The 18,001-nt window shown below is 39.9% G+C and overlaps 1 protein-coding gene across 4 annotated transcripts in view; it reads right to left on the reverse strand.

Annotated features, from left to right (window-relative positions):
• Positions 1–18,001, reverse strand: part of NME7 (NME/NM23 family member 7) — a 247,760-nt gene that overhangs the window by 200 nt on the left and 229,559 nt on the right. The gene's annotated exons all lie outside the window — the stretch shown is intronic.

The following is an 18,001-nucleotide window of genomic DNA, read 5'->3' on the forward strand; positions in this document are numbered from 1 at the left end:
AACAGAGGCCAAGAGCTGGGTCAGGACTCACTCTGGACACCAAGGTGCACACCCCTTCCCAGTGAGACAACCAGGTCAGTGGGAGGCAGAGGCGCCATCAGCGAAGTTTTAAAGTTCAAGTTTAGAAATATTTTGCAGTGATGATACTCAGTTTAGAAAATATGAAATTTTGGTTCCTGCTAGCGCTTCACGAGATATGGTTGTTTGTTAGTAGTTCAGTTTAAAAAAAAAGAAATGAGGTTAGCAATCAAAAAATGGACAGAAGAACTAAATACACATTTCCCCAAAGAAAACATACAGATGGCCAAGAGGCACATGAAAAGCTGCTCAGCATCGCTAATCATTAGAGAAATGCAAATCAAAACTACAATGAGGTACCACCTCACACCAGTCAGAATGGCCATCCTTAAAAAGTCTACGAATAGCAAATGCTGCAGAGGGTGTGGAGAAGAGGGAACCCTCCTGCACTGTTGGTGGGAATGTAAATTGGTGCAGCCACTATGGAGAACAGTATGGAAGTTCCTTAAGAAACTAAAAATAGAGCTACCATATGATCCAGCAGTCCCACAGCTGGGCATATATCCTGACGAAACTGTAATTTGAAAAGATACATGCACCCGTATGTTCATAGCAGCACTAGTCACAATAGCTAACACATGGAAGCAACCTAAATGTCCATCGAGGATGAATGAAGAAAATGTAGTATATATACAAATGGAATATTACTCAGCCATAAAAAAGAACATAATAATGCCATTTGCGGCAACATGAATGGACCTAGAGATGATCATACTAAGTGAAGTAAGTCAAAGACAAATATCATATCACATATGTAGAATCGAAAATAGGACATAAATGAACTTACCTACAAAACAGAAACAGACTCACAGACATAGAGAACAGACTTGTGGTTGCCAAGGGGTGGCAGGGTGGGGGAGGGATGGATTGGGAGTTTGGGATTAACAGATGCAAACTATTACATATAGAATGGATGAACGACAAGGTCCTACTGTATAGTAAAAGGAACTATATTCAATATCCTGTGATAAACCATAATGGAAAAAAATATGAAAAATAACGTATATATATATATATATATATATGTATAACTGAAAAAATTAGAGTGTGCCGAAAAAAAAAAAAAAAAGGTGAGGTTTGAGGTTCAGTAAATTAAGAAGGTTTACACCTTGCTTTTTGGTTTGTGGTTTGGCCTAAGTCCATATTTAGCCGTATATTTAAAAATTAGCCTTAGAGTGAAAGGAGATGAAAATGAGCTTTCTGAAAAACATTCTCCAGGTATAACGGCGCTGAAGATTTAGTCTCCCTTAACCCACGTGGGAAATACCCAAACTAAAATCTTGGCACCATTACACTTCAGAAAATGGAAACCTTTCACAAAGCCTGGGCAGCCAAAGCTTACATCAATCCTTCCTGCCTTCAGGCTGGTCCCCAGAAATCCTTTGGGACCGGAAATGCTGACATGCCTCCTCAGTTGGGCTCTCCTTTTACAGAAACGGACCCAGAGGCCCATGGCCATTTCTGTGAGAGCGCCACTTGTTCAGAAATAGTAACAGCTTAAGCTCCCACCTTATTGCCCCACGTTTATTACCCTGCCAATCTGCTTCTCTTGTTTATTCTTTAAAAATACTACCTGAGACTTTGCTATCTCTAGAGCAGCAAATCGTGTGATGGCAAATTAATACCAGAGAAACAATGACTCCATTTAACCAAAAACAGCAAAGGGAACTGGGAGAAATGGCACAACTGCTTAGCTGCAAAGATTTTAGAAGCCCTCCTTAACAACTGAGGAAATATGGCAAAAATCCGTAAACGGACAACATATCTACCTAAAGCTGGGTTTCTCAAAAAGCAACCTCCACGTACACTGAAATAGAAGGTATTGTTCCTTTAACAGAAGATGGTTTGTTTTGCTGAAACATCGACACTTTCTGCAGAGTGTACCTGAGACTTAAACATGTGATGTTTATGAACAAGAAGTGGGGAATGGCTTTACGTCTGAGGAGAGGGAAGTATTTATTCAAATTGGAAGGTCGTTTGTATTTCTGAGACTGTTCTCAGGTCACAACCTCGGTCAGACACACTTAACCCCCTGCTTTCATATGAACCTTGCACCTTCTAAGACATTGTGTGTATGTGCATATATGCGTGTGCATGTGCACATGTGTATGTATGTGTGTGCTCTCTGCCTATTCCTTCCTTCAAGATTCTGTCCAAATCTTGCTTCCCTGTAGCCTTTCCAGATGGTACCAACCTATTCCCTGCCCGTGAGAGTGCTTATATCTCCACTAGGAGACTGGGGAAGTGTTTAGTGTTCTTTGACTCCGTAGGTATTCGTTGGCTGCCTGGTCTGCTAAGTACTCTTCTAACTGCCCCGGAAAGACCCACGAGTGACCCTCTGCCGCTCACATTCTAGTATGAAGTACCTGCATATTTCTGGAACTCTTGCTGCTACACATTTATCATGATTTGCTCTCCGCGTATTATTAGATGACACATTTCTTGGGTGTAGGAACAGTGCCATCCACTTTTGGGGTGTTCTTATATCCTGAAAAGGGGTTTTCATACAAGTCCAGTCAATCAAATATTGAATTCCTCACACAGAGTATAAAAGGAATGAGTTTTTCAAAGGCAGTGTTTCTCACACGTTGGCTAAGTACCGCTTGGAATCAAAAGCATTGGAATAGTTAGTGAATAGAGGAAAAAGGATTCTCTTTCTTTTCTTTTTTTTTTTTTTTTTCAATCCATCACATTCCCTGAAGGAGAGCTTCAATGTGGTGCTAGTATGGCTTCAACCCAGGTTACTACCCTTTCAAATAAAGGGGGATAGGCCTGGGGCTCAGAACCTTTTGCAAGCAATAGTATCTAGCTAGAATTTAATAACTTTTCTTTTCATTGTATTTATTACCTTCAATTAAGGACAAGTAATACTAGTTTCCCACTTATGGCAAATAAATATTTCCATGATGGAAAATAAACTTATGCAAGTATCACAGTGAATGAATTTAAAGAAAAATAGTAAATACAATATCAGGTGGTACTCAGATATGGTAAAACTCATGAAGGTAATAAAGGCCAACTAGACTTTAGGAACCTTTGCCCCAAAATACAGCATTAACGGAAGCCAAGGTTTTCGGTTCTGTACCTGTTTGGGCAAAATCTGATCTGAGCTCTGTTTTAGAACAATAGCACGCCCTGTCTGCTCAAGCTGCATTTATTACCAGAGGGAACTCCTCCAACTCCAAATTAAAAACATTATCAGTGATCAGAGATGAAAATCTAGTTATTAAAATCTTTCAAAGTCCAATGAAAGCTCAAACTCCTGGCATTTTAAAGGATTAGTAACACTTCAATATCAGTATATGTTTGGCCCATGGAGGAGAACTAAGTGGGGTTACTTCGAAAATCCATGACTAAGGACAGAGGGAAACATAATACAGAGGGACACTATCCAAGGAGCATTTAAGAACAGCTGTAATCAAGTGAATAAAATGATCTTGGTTTCAAATTCAGAGAAAATGTGACTCTGTCCTTTTCTTCTTCAAGAGGAAACTAGCATTAGCCAGACATATTATCCGCCATCTTCTAGGCTCTGCACTGGAAAAGATGAACAGGAAATAGAGAGAGAAACCTGTTATTCTCCCAACTGAAGCCTGCAATCAGCAGCAACCATAGCCTACCCAGTGTGAAACAAAGAGATTGGACCCAAGGCAGATATCTTGGTTCCTATTTTAATTCTGTTTTTCTCCCAGAGACTGTCAGCATTGGTCTGTTCTGAGAGATTAAGTACCTCATGAAGGTACTGATTTTTATTGACTACAGAACCCAGCTATTTTTTTAGCCACAAATGAATCCCACACCCTAAGAAAAGGCCCACATTGTAATAAAACTGTGACTTACTATCTCCAGCTTGCTTTACCACAAAACCTTTAAAAAACTGGGATTTCATAAAATCGGCACCCTTACAAGCAGTCTGTAAAGCACTACCTTTTCCAAGGAAATGCTCATTTTCTTCCTCTAGTGCTGGCCCCATACAGGACAGGTAGGAGGAGGCACTGAGTGATTTGAAACCCACCTATTCAGTTATCCACAATGCCTGATATACTCAGGATTAGACGGATCCTTTGGTTTAAGTGCTTCAGGGATCAAATATTTCATTCCTCTGTAAGGTGGCCCTTTAGTGCCCATAACTTGTTACAGGGATTTATGGTCACTAAATTAGCAAGTACAGGGGGAGCACGGAACAGTCCTATAGCAATGGGATATAGGATCGATTCCTTTACATAGGAACAGGGGTTCTAAAATGACTAGTGGGTGAGGATCTGGCATTGGGGAGATGCTGATGATTCAGCACTGGAACCTCTGGGGGCCAAGGGAATAGAATAAGGTTAACAGACACTTTGGGATTGTACTACCAAAAGTGAAACATGGCATGAGAAGTCCATGCTGATGGAAACCTGTGCCTAGAGCTGGCCTTTCTCCTTTTCTTTGATTTGCAAATTTCTTCCAAGCTACCTACTATGTGCCCAGCACCGACTATGAAGTGGGGGAGGGAAGGGTTCAGGCAGACAAGATCCCTGTTCTTATGAAATTTTTGCCTTCACACTTCTAAATGTCTTAAATGCCCTAAACTACTCTCACCTATACTTAATTCATCCTCTCCCTCCTCTGTCAATCATTCATTCAACATATTGAGCACATCCCATTCATGATAATTCAGTGATGGGTGAGACCTGGTCCTCAGAAAGCTTATAGACTGAAAAGAGGAAAACCCATGTAGTCACATAAAATCACTATAGTGTGCTAAGGTATAAGTGGGAATAATTAACTGCCAGTGGGAACACAAAATGTTTCATAAAGTGGTTAACATTTGAGTGCTTAGGATGGGTTGGAAGTGACATAGAGGAAGGAGGAGCAAATTTTAGCTGAATATACAATTGCTATGCCAATGGGCAATGATAACTTTAATAATAAGATTAACTTGAGGATTTGTTCTGTCTTTATCACTGTTAAATAAGAACAACAGCTTACATTTATTAACTACTTCACAGTGTACGGTCTAATTTCATATACAAACCATCTCCTTCACACCAGCTCTGTGAGGCTGGTCCCCTTATCCCCATACAGAGCAGGATCCTGAGACTCAGAGGTCCATGACTTCCCTATATAGTAAGCTGAGGAACTTGCTCAGTTGGCAAGGCTGGAACTTGAATCTGTATCTTCCAGCTCTAAGCCACAGTGGCACTGTGACCTCCCAGGGAGTAGTCCCTGCATTTGCTGATGACCGTATATAAATTATTGCCAATTCTGTAAGAATGTAATTCAAATAAATGTAAATTTTTTGTAATTGCTTCAAGTGTAGACTCGAGAAAAGCTTCCAGAGAATGTCTCGTCTTTGCCCTGAGTACAGTGCATAACGAAAACGGGTCTCAATGCCAGTGATTCCCTGTGCACCACTCCCCCAGAGGAACTTCTAGTATATGGAGCAAGCATGAACTCTCCTTGCATGTTTTATTAACTCTGGCTTTGCATCAGAGTCTCTAGTGTAGCTTACGGCTCCTGGTGCCTGGGCTCCACCACAGATAGCTGGATCAGACACTTTGGAGGTGGAGCGCAGCTGTCTGTTTTCCAGGGGTTCTTAAGGTTAGTTGAGCAACAAAAATGCCTGTGGAGTTTTCTTTTTTTTTTTTCTCCTTTTAAATCAGAGCATAGATGTGCTCGAACATTTACAGAATTTATCTCTCCTACTGTCGTGGAGTTCAGCACCAAACTAAAATATGTGTACCTGTGCCATTATACTAGATAGATTTTCAGATAAAATCTAGTCACTCTGAATTTGATTGAGGTACAGTTTTGTTAGCGCTCCAATAATATACTGATGTTTAAATACATCAGCCTATTCAGAAGGGAAACAACTTTCAACTCACTTGGGGCCCTTATAGCCAAGGCTGGCTTCATGGACGTGTAACCTGTGCTGACACACAGGGCCACATGCTTAGAAGGGCCTATGCCTGGTTTCGTGTTCCACTGTCTCTCTCTTGAAATTCTTAATAAATCCTTGAACCAGGGGCCCTACATTTCCATTCTGTAACAGTTCTGCTTACAGCCATGGGCCTCTGTGCTAGGGCTACTTTGGCCTGGTTTTCCTATCGGCTGAGTGGAAAATGTGGTTCAAAAGGCTGCTTGTAAAATAAGCAATGAACAGATCCATGGTGAGAGGTGGCGGGCTGGGGAAGGTGCACGGTGAGGCTGGCTATGGAAGGTGGGAGCTGGCAGACTTGCTAGGAGAGAAAGAGAGGCCCAGGAGGGCAGGCCGAAGCCTCGGGGCAGGGGTGAGGGGGAGAGGGCCTCTGCTGTGGGGATGGTTGGAGGCGGCAGCAGCCTTAATATGTGAGCCTGAATCCTTTCTGAACTCTTCCCACGCTCCCTGTCTCCCTCTTTGTCTTCCCCCTACAAGTCACCACTTGTTTTCAGTTCTCCAGATAATGGAGTTCAGAAGTAAACAGCTGTGAGGAAAAAGGTGGTGGGTAAAGGACCTCTGTTCTCCGGACAGAAAGTCTCAGAGGAAACATCCTCACCTTGATAAAAAAAAAAAAGAGATGAAAAATCTGTTCCTGCTTATTCTCTCAGCTACAGAGCCCAGAAAGTCCTTGGGCTGCAGAGGTACCCCCTCAAATCTATTTATAGGCTACAAAATATTAATAATAAAGTTGACCCTACTGTAGTCATAAGAGTTACCCTTCATATACGTTTATCTTCTCCATGGGTTCAGAGGCCATATTTGAAGTCTTTTTTGTTTTTTTAAATTGGAGTATAGTTGATTTACAATGTTGTGTTAGTTTCAGGTGTATATAAAATAGATAACTAATAAGGACCGACTGTATAGCACAGGGAACTCTATTCAATACTCTGTAATTACCCATATGGGAAAAGAATCTAAAAATGAGTGGATATATGTATAATTGATTCACTTTGCTGTATACCTGAAACTAACAACATTATAAATCAACTATACGCCAATAAAAATTAATTTAAAAAATTAAAAAAATAAAAACATAACTAATAAGGACCTCCTGTATAGCACAGGGAACTCTACTCAATATTCTGTAATAACCTATATGGGAAAAGAATCTAAAAAAGAATGGATATAAGTATATGTATAACTGATTCACTTTGCTATATACCTGAAGTCTTTTAAGACAAAATGAAAATTTCACATTTCAGTAATTCTGTAAACCCAATAGTCTCAGAGTTTTCTTATAAAGACCTCTTGATTCTTCTGCTGCCACCCACTAATGAGAACAACTGTCTTTTTAAAGCTAGAAGGAAATTACACCTCAGCCCAGAATAGAGTGGTGCTGACCTTTCTCTTTATAGGAAATATAGACCATTTTCTTTAATATATCTAAAGATGCAGGAGTCCTTTCTAGAAATTCATTCTAAAATTGTGTTTTGTGACTCATTCTTATCTGGCCTCTTCTGCCCTGAAGGTGGTTTTTGTTGTAGCTAGTCCCTCCCCAGTCCCTCAAAAAATCTAAAAGTATGAATAGGGAACTTCTGTTCCCTTCTCCCTACCCTCAATGATTAAAAAAGGTGACAGTGGTCACCTTTAAGGAAGAAAGAAAGGTATAATTATATTTACTGACCAGGGTGGTAGGTGTGTTCACTTTGCTGATATACAATGAGCTATAAACTAATGATCTGTACATTTTTCTGTATACATGTTGTAGTGGTGTGCTAAAGCTGGTTCACCCTAGTTCATGAGGGCCAATTGTTAAACAGGAATTTGTGAGTCAAGTGTCAAACTGTTGGTAGCTTAAAATTAACCATTAAGAGAGTATTTACATCATTAATTTAACAAAAATTACAAATGAGCAATTTTTCTTTTCCCAAACTGCATGTATTTCTGTTATACTGCAATAAAAAAAAGTTAAAAAAAAAAAAAAGTACTCTCTGAGGGTCACCATATGAGAGCCACGGATAATTTTGCAATGTTTACATTTAAAATTTTACTTACTCTTCAAAAGTGGAGTCCTTGTTACATATCAAAAGCTTTCATAAATTATCTTGTGTAATCCTTACAACTGAAACAGATGTATTAGTCCCATTTTTCAGTTGATGAGACTGAGGTTGTTAGAGCTAGCAGCTTGCTGAGGACACGTGATTCAGTTTAGCGCCTCAGGCTTTGCTCACGCTGGTTAAGAGCTCAAGGTAAAGATGGAGCCTGGCTTCGGTGGGGATGGGTTTGACTCCTGGCCTTGCCATTTCCTGGCTGGCTGACCTTGAGGAAGTCATAACTTCTTGGTTTCTCATATTGCACATCTCTAATATAATAATACCGATTACATAAGGTTGTTGTAAAGATTAAATGAGTTAATATATGGAAAGCATTTAAAACAGTGCCCAGCATCTAGTAAATATTACAAAATCATTATCATCGGTTCTCCCATATCCTCACAATGCTGTGGTCTGTCCTGCTGTATGTCAGTGAACCCATGGGTTTCTGAGCAATTCCATCTTGCTCTGAGAGCCAAAACTGCCAGGGCAATTCCGGCTTATTAGGGGACAGCCTACATAATTAACCAGGCCATGAATGACAAAGGCAGGCTGAGGACCTTTGCAAACAAAGACAGTAAAGAGACACAGAACCAAACACAACATGTAATCCCTGAATGGATCCTAGAGCAGAAACTTTTTTTTCTTGTGCTACAAAAGACATCTGTGAGTGAAACTGGTAAGATTTGAATGTCTGTACATAGTATAGTGCTGTATTAATTTCCTGATTTCTAATCATTATTCTGTGGGGAAGGAAGAGAATATCTGTGTTTTAGGAAATATACACTGAAGTATTGAGAGATAAAAGGGAATCATAACTGTAATTTACTGTTAAATACATATACGTATATACATATATGTAATAAATAAATTAATGCACACGTACACAAGGAGAGAAAAGAGACAGAATGATTAACATGGTAAAATGTTAACATTTGGGGAATGTGGGTAAAGGGTTTAGAGAAGTTCCTTGAATTATTATTTTTTTGCAATTTTTAAAAATAAGTCTAAAATTATTTCAAAATAAAATGATAAAAATATTAATCAGTAGAAAAAAAAGCCTAGTATAGTGAAAGAGTACTGAATTTGGACTTGGAAGAACTTTGATTCTAGTCACTATTTCCTCGTGCTGTTAGGCAAGTCATGTAAACTCTCTCACGCTGTTCCTGAAACTGTGGACCTCAGATTGGGACTTGAACCCACAGTCTTTTAACTGAGATCACACACCTGGTCTCAGGACTTAATGAAGCTCAGGTTCTTGATGTCTTGTCACAGAAAGAATTCAGTGAGAGGCAAAGTGATAGGTAAGAAGTGGATTCATTTAGAGAGAAATACACTCCACAGACAGAGTGTGGGCCATCTCAGAAGGTAAGAAAGGCACCAGGGTATGGGGTTGTCAGTTTTTAGAGGGGTGGGTAATTTCATAGGCTAATGAGTGGGAGGAGTGTTCCAGCTATTTTGGGGAAGGGGTGGGGATTTCCAGAAATTGGGCCACCACCCACTTTTTGACCTTAATGGTCAGCCTTGGATCTGCTGATGTGTTACAATGAGAGTATACTGAGGGTCAAGGTCTAGTGGAAGTCACTGACTCATCTGCCATCTTGGACCTATTTGGTTCTAATCAGTTTATGTCGTTTCCTTGGGCTATGTCATTCTTCTAAAGGTTGTGCCCTGCCCCCTTCCCTCCTGTTTCATTCCTAAATCTAAAAATTGAGAACAGTAAGATCTACCTCATTGGGATGAGTGTGTATATACGTTGATGAGTGGATTTATAAATCTGCAGCTCAGGATGGGCTTTGCTACAAGTCAGTTTACAGTGAAGCTAAGAGGCTCACCTGGGAATATCAGTCAAGAAGGGGAGAAAACTCAGGTGAACTTGTCATTTCACGTTCGAAATTCATTTTTGCTGACCCCCGTACAGAAAAAAAGGTTTTGAAAGGGAACATATTCTGTCCTTAAAACTTAAAAAATGCCTTCAAGTAAGAAAAGGAAATGTAAATATGATGATCAGCTGGAGAAGGAGTGATTCTCCATCTGGCTGTAGATCAGAATCACCCTTTAGATCTCTAAAAAACAACAAATGGATGCTTGGACCCCATTCCCAGAGAGTATGATTCATTAGGTCTTGGGAAGGTCCAGGATATACGCACTTCAAATAGCTCCACAGATACTTCTGATGTTCACGGGGGTTGCAAACCACTGCCCTAGATAGTTGGTAAAAGTAGGTGCCCTAGAAATCGGGGCTGGAACCAAGCCCATCTGAGACTGTCATAAGTGATCTGAAGGAAAGAATGAAATCTCCCAGTGAACTTGGCTTTTCCTAGTACACTGGAGGCTCTCAACATGAATAATATGCCCAAGAGATGGGTAAGGCCTCACACGATGAAATGGGGAACATGGGCAAAAAAAGGAGACTGAACTTCAACTGGCTCATCTTGGGTATTCATGAGAAAGAAATCAAAGTAGCCTCACAGAGTGAGTTCTATAACGATAAACGGTGACTCGGGAAAGGGATCTTGGAGTGTGTCCTGATGGTCCCCTAAAGACTCGGGCCCAAGGGGCAAATGCTGTCTGGGAGGCCATCTTTGCAGACTGACCTCATAAAGGATACTGGAAATTAAAAACCAAGGAAGTACAGTGCCCTTAAAAAAACAAAACCAAAATACCCACAGGTGTTTGTTTCTTGGGAAGTTCTTGTTGCTATACTTCACACACATTTCAGTTTGAAAAGCTCCAAGAGGAAAATGATTAAATTAGAAAATAGCAACTAAAGTTATTTAGAAGATATGGCATCACTTTTATAAAGACATGTTAGAAAAGTTTAAAAAGCTCTTAAATCAGATCAAAGCAGATAGAATATAGAATCAGAATATATAATTAGCTAATTAGGGGAACAGTTGGGATGGACTTTTCCACTAAATCCAGAAAGAATTGGAGAGGGCAAATGTTGAGATAATTTAAGATTAAAGAAAAAAAGACCTCCTTACATCCAAAGATTTAAAGGGTCAAAATGGCTAGAATCGTATGTTAATAATATCTTTTGAAGGGCAAATTGGAGATGTGGAAGGAATATTTTTAATCTTTGATAACAATGTTATAAAAGGCAATTGCCATATTTTTCTATAAAACTTTCCTCACTATTACTACCAAAAAAGTTATTCTGGGCTAAATATATTCCAGTGAAATTTCAAGCTTCTTATTATGTATTTAAAGAGCTTGTTGCACAGTTCCTGGGAAAGATGAATTGAGACAATGGCCCTGAGCTGAGATGGCCCGTGCTCCTGGTTGGGAGATAACAGCCTGGGAGACAGCTACACGAGAAGAAAGAGATGAGTTGCCAGCTAATTCTAAGAAGACAGGGAGGCTCCCATCTCCACCTGTGCTCCAGCTACCACCACTGTCATTGCCCAAAGCAACCGCTGAACCTCACACACCTTCCCCAGCTCAAAACCTCCGCTGGCTCCCTGTTTCCCACTGTATTACGTCAAACCTTCTTGGCTTGGCTTTCATAAAGCCCAACGTTACAGCCCCCTAAAACCAGCATGCTTTTAGCTCCAGTCATTCTTCCTTTCCTGATGCCTAGGGACAAAGAAAGGACATTTCTGACTAATGTCACATACGCAAAAGTTGTTGGGTAGTGCTTATAGGAAAGCTCCTTAAAAGCAGGTACACTCAGCTGGTAGTATCCTGTTGCCCTCTGCCCTTCAGTTCTTTCTGCCTGGAATGAGCACATGATGCTAGAGACAGAGTAGCCACCTTGGAACTAAGGGGCAATCACAAGGGAAAGGCCAAGATTACTGCAGAGATCTTGGGCCTGAATTATTGAGCAGCTAAACCAAAGCCTATCATGGCCTGCCTCCTCACTTCTTGTTTCACAGTAAGAAAACCTCTAATTTGTTCTATTTTTGGCACTTTCTGTTCCTAGCAGCCAAATTCTTAATGGATATAAATAACAGTAATAACTACAATAATTATGATGATAAGAACAGCATTGTTCTAAATGCTTTGCATTATCTCATTTAATACTTATTGATCTATGACGGTTATCTCTGTATGACAGTTCAGGAAACTGAGGTTTAGGCCCCATAGCTAGCTAAGAAGCAGAGTTAGGATTTGAGCCCTGGCAATCTAATTTTTTTTTAAATTAATTAATTAATTTTTGGCTGCATTGGGTCTTCATTGCCATGCGCAGGCTTTTCTCTGGTTGCAGCGGGCAGGGGCTACTCTTCGTTGCGGTGCGCGGGCTTCTCATCGTGCAGGCTTCTTTTGTTGTGGAGTATGGGTTCTAGGCGCACGGGCTTCAGTAGTTGTGGCACGCGGGCTCAGTAGTTGTGGCGCACGGGCTTAGTTGCTCCGTGGCATGTGGGATCTTCCTGGACCAAGGCTCGAACCCATGTCTCCTGAATTGGCAGGTGGATTCTTAACCACTGCGCCACCAGGGAAGCCCTGGCAATCTAATTTTAACTGTTTGTGTTGTGATTTCTATTACCCTACTAAGTGAAGTAAAACAGCAAGTAGCTCAATTGAGATTCTGGGGTCACGGATGCTATTCTCCTTTATGCCAAATACACACACCTCTAATCTAGGCATCTCCAATAAAGATTCCTAAAACATACAGAATCCATGCTTAAAAAGAGTAAAGTTAGATCAAATAGATTTTCCAGAAGAAAATCTTCCCTATGTGAGGATTTAGAACTACCTGCCCTGTGTCTGTCAACTCCCTTACACTTCCTCAGCCTAAGCATTTTAGCCAGACGTCATCCTCACCTTGTAAGAGTCTGGGATGAGATCTTCATTGATTTACTAAATCCCTACCCTTTCAGATGAAATCATACCAAAGGAGCAATTTAGTGCCAACTTCAGTGGTTGTTTTCTTTAGTGCAGGCACCATGCCTACTCCCTGGGACCCATAACTCCCCTAACCCAAGTGGAAATGATCTACCTTCAGCGGGATACACTTGGGTTGATTTAGGAAAAACCAAAACAAAACCAAAAGCAAACCACTCCAAAACTGCCTATGATATTTCCTGAGAAGATTTTTCAGAGGCCCTTTCCAAGCAGCTTCTGATCACCACTGCTCTTTGACTCAGTCATAACAACAGTAAATTTGAGGGAACTTTTGCGATACTAGTTTTTATGGTTAGGCCAACTAAAAATTAATTGAATTGCTTGGAAAATCAGAATCACAGAAATTAAGCACTGAGTCCCAAAAGAATTTTGTACAATCCTCTCAATTATATTGCTTTCTCTTTCTTACGCACTTTCCATCTTCTAAAGATGAATAATAGCAGAAAATGCTGATGTTTAACATTTCTAGTTAGAATACATTTTGAACATGTAAAACTAGAGATGCTTATGACAAAATTCATTTAGAGGTAGGAGGTCCCAGTTTTCTAGCTATTCTACTTTTGATCTTCCTCCAACCCATTCTCTCTACTGCCACTAGAGTGTTCTTCCATTGCTCCTTATTTAAAAAACAAAACACAACCCATCACAACCTGGACCTAGTCTACTATTCCAAATTCTACTATAACCACTTTTCCCTTCAGATTTTAAACTCTAGCCACACTCATTTCAAATAATTACCTGGATACTCCATCTTCTGGCATATATCTGGGACTCTAGGCATGCAATTTCCTCTGCCCAAATGCTCTTCCTGTACCCTCTTCCTCCCATCCCACTTTCCACTTTGTGACCTTAGAATCTCTACTTTAAGCCATCAACCAACCAACCAACAAAAAACAAGGAAAAACCCTTGTGGAACTTAAAAAAAAAACTGATAAAGGTCAAACTAATCATCTAAATCAGGGGTCACCAAACTTCTTCTGTAAAGGGACAGAGTAGTAAATATTTTAGGCATTGTGGGCCATACAATCTCTGGCGCAACTACTCAGTTTTGCTGATGTAGCTGCAGAGCAGTCATAGACATTATGTAAATAAAGTGTGGTTGTGTTCTAATAAAACTTTATTTAAAAAACCAGGCAGAGGGCCAGATTTGGCTAGTGGGCCATAGTTTGCTGACCCTCATCTAAAGCATGCTATGTCTAAATAGGACACATATCTCTAGCTGGCAACAGACATCATTTTCCATGAGTATATTCATAAATAGCAAAATCATACTGATCATACACAAGAGCAGATATTTTGTTACAAATTGTATCTGCCATGTGGGATGCATTCATATTTCTTACCAAAAAATCTAGTTAAAAATAATTTTAAAACCCATGAAAGCTAATTTTTTAGGGTAGGGATTATTGATTATACTTGAGTAAATGATATAATGTACATTTTATCATTTAACACTTCTTGGTACTTAACAAATGCTTAATTGAACCCAAACAGAATACAAATTCACCTTGTTACTGGTGAATTGTGCAAGGTTTTTGTTTTGTTTTTTCATGTGACTTCCTCCCTCCCTCCTTTTTTTCCTTCTTTCCTTTCTTCAAGAAAAATTTCTAACTCAGAGAAGGAGCCAAAAACCCACTCCAACTTTGGTCACTGCATAAAGCCATAACAACTGTAGCTTAGAGAGAGCAAGGACTGAGAATTTGGTAGTAGTGAAACTGATGTTATATTTCTTAATTGATACTCAAGGTTTTACAGGTTCTCATCACAGCAGTGATCTAAGGAAGAGGTCTTACTTGTTTTCTACAAAGATTAAATATGCTGCCTTTGTATAAGTTCTTTTCACTGATATACTATAATCCAAAAAACACTCCTTGCTTTTGGAAAAAAGGCTTAAGTGTTTCAAAACTATTTCTCCATTTAGTTCTGTATTGCTAAATCATTCAATATTTAATATGCAGTTAGTGCCTTCTTTCCCCCATTTCTCTTCTTTAGCACACTTTTGGGCAGCTAGTCTCTAAGGATGATCTTTATGAGTCACATTGTCCAGGGTTCGTGGCCTTGGGTATCCCCCCTACACTGAATATGGGCCTGGGATTCACTTTAACCAAGAGAATGTGATGGAAGGGATGTTATGCCAGTTCTTGACCTAAGATTTAAGAAGGCCTAGCAGCTTCTGCTTTTGGCAGCCCTAAGCTGCCACGTAAGGAGTCTCTGCTGGAGAGATGAACATGTGAAGAAGCAGCTCTGAGCTGACATGGAGAGAAAGGGACGCTCAGCTGTCTGACCTAAGCTCTCTTGTGGTTCTCCTCCAAAATGTCAGAGATGTGAAGGAGCTTTCTTGAACATTCTAGCCCATTTGAACCCCTAGGTGACTGCAGTCCCAGCCAGCATCACAGAGAACAAATAAACCACCCAACAGAACCCAGTAAACCACAGAAGTGTGAGAGAGAAAATGATTATTTTTTTCAAGCCACTAAGTTTTGGGGTAGTTTATAACACAGCAATATAGATAATCAAAATACTTTAAAATGATTAAAAAGAATATATTAATAGTGTTTCTTTTCTGGGAATCATTGCAGTGAATATTCTAACCATACAGAGTTCCACCCGGAGTTAGTAAAAAAAGAAAAAAAAATTTTTTTTTTCCTGAAAAAAGTTTACTGATCTTGTCTTGACTTGGCCAAGAGGAACACAAAGTGAAAAACTAGATCTTCAGAATAGGGTAATTTGGGGATTACCTATAACAAGTGATCAGTCAACACATTTGTTTTCTACAGAGAGAAGCAAACAGGTGCTATGGAAAAATCATCACTGTTGGAGTCAGATGTAGATCTGGATTTGAATCCCAGCATTTTTGTTTACTTGCTGTGGGATCTTGAGCAAATCATTTAGTATCGCCAAACCTTGGTTTCCTCAGCTCCCAAATGAGAATACTGGCAGCTCCTAACTTTTAGGACTATTTTAAGGATTCAGTTAGATAAATGTATGTAAAATGCCTAGCACAGTGTTGGTACATAACTGCACCAGCAAATCTTATTTTGTTGCCCTTATAGAGGCGTCATGACAAGAACGTGGCTGAATGGAAGGCCTAAGTCTTGGGGCATGCCTCTGATGCTGGATTACCTTCCTCCCACCATATTTCCTCTGATCACCCAAGGAGGTCAATAGGATGTGAAGAATTGAATCCTGCCTCTAACTGACAAGTATTACGACATCCATCTTGGGCTACTGTTATGGGCAGGACTGTGTCCCCCCCCCCCCCCACATTCATATGTGCCCCAATTGTCTCAGAATGTGACTGTATTTGAAGAAGGATCTTTAAACTGGTGATTAAATTAACCTGGGGTTGTTAGGGTGGATCCTAATCCAATATGACTGGCATTCTTATAAGAAGAGGAGATGAGGACACAAACACACACAGAAGAAAGACTATGTGAAAACAGGGAGAAGACAGCCATCTACCAACCAAGGAACGAAAGCCTCAGAAGAAACCAAGACTGCCGACACCTTCATCTCAGACTTCTAGCCTCCAGAAATGTGAGGAAATAAAGTTATGTTGTTTAAGCCACCCAGTCTGTGGCACTTTGTTATGGCAGACATAGTAAACTAATCTAGCTACTTTGAAAATGATTAAGGTACATGAGGCAAGTGAATAAATCACAGGTTACAAAGAGAGTGGAAAGGAACATAGCAGAAGGAGAGGAGGGGAAACAAAGATAGGATGGAGACAGGCCTTGCCACTTTGGGAGCTCAGGTTGTGATGGTCATTTGGGATCTGCCTAAGTCCATGCCTGAGCCTGGTAGGTAAAAGGTCCACCTAAGGACACCGAACATCAGAAAGAAAATTAGTCAGAACTTATTAACATCAGAAAGAAAATAACACTTCTACACCAAATGCAGAAAGAGATAAAACTCTGTCACTCGGGACCCTCTTTCTTATGAAAAGTTTTAAAACATCTTACAGTACAAGTAAAAACGGAAAATGCTTTGCTATTTTGAGACTTGTTCACTCTTGTAAATGACACCTGTGATGTCAACATTCAATGAGAGCTATTCAGAATCTGGCACTTTTAATTCATGTGAGAATGCCAATTCCACCGAGTAAAGAGGATATTAGAGTTACATTTAACATAGAGTGCAAATATTGCATTGGAGTAGGTTAGGGATAAAAATGTCAATTATACGTAAAATTAAATACCACCTTTTTGAATCATTTGTCTTGGCATCATGGAAAATTTTCCAGCCTTCTCCAAGAGTGTCACATTTGGTAACAGTAATTCATAAATGGCCTGATTCCCCAGTGAGTCACAGTGACTAAAATACTTTGAATAAATGTTTCACTTATTTATATTGTTGGGTGAAAACCACAATTTACTGAATTATCTGTGTTGGTAACATTTTTTAAAGAGTTACAATTACCACCTGCATCCTCTCAGTGCTCCATATGTTGTTGACACATACAAGAAAGTGAGTAGATAGGATTAATGGATACTGATTGTGTACCCCCATGTCTTAAAACTCAACAAAAAAAGATTAATTAAATAGGCAGACACAGTGATTATATTTAAAAAGAGAGCTTATTCCCATGAACAAATGATCCTGGGCACCAAAGCGGGGCATTACTAAATCTTTGAGCCTGGAAATTGTAAAATAACTTCTTTTTTTTTGTTTTTTGTTTTTTTTTTAAATAAGTGCTCATTTATTTTTCAGCTGGTAATATGTACATGTGAGATTTTAGTTTCTTTCTTTTTCTTTCAACAGATCTTTATTGGAGTATAATTGCTTCACAATACTGTGTTAGTTTCTGTTGCACAACAAAGCGAATCAGCCATACGCATACACATGTCCCCATATCCCCTCCATCTTGAGCCTCCCTCCCATCCTCCCTATCCCACCCCTCTAGGTCATCACAAAGCACCAAGCCGATCTCTCTGTGGTATGCTGCTGCTTCCCACCAGCCAACTATTTTACACTCAGTAGTGTATATATGTCGATGCTACTCTCACTTCGCGCCAGCTTCACCCTCATTCCCCATGTCCTGAAGTCCATATTCTACGTCTATCTCTTTATTCCTGCTCTG

The sequence above is a fragment of the Balaenoptera acutorostrata genome, chromosome 1 (genome assembly GCF_949987535.1).
Source record: "Balaenoptera acutorostrata chromosome 1, mBalAcu1.1, whole genome shotgun sequence".
In the NCBI taxonomy this organism is placed as follows: Eukaryota; Metazoa; Chordata; class Mammalia; order Artiodactyla; family Balaenopteridae; genus Balaenoptera; species Balaenoptera acutorostrata.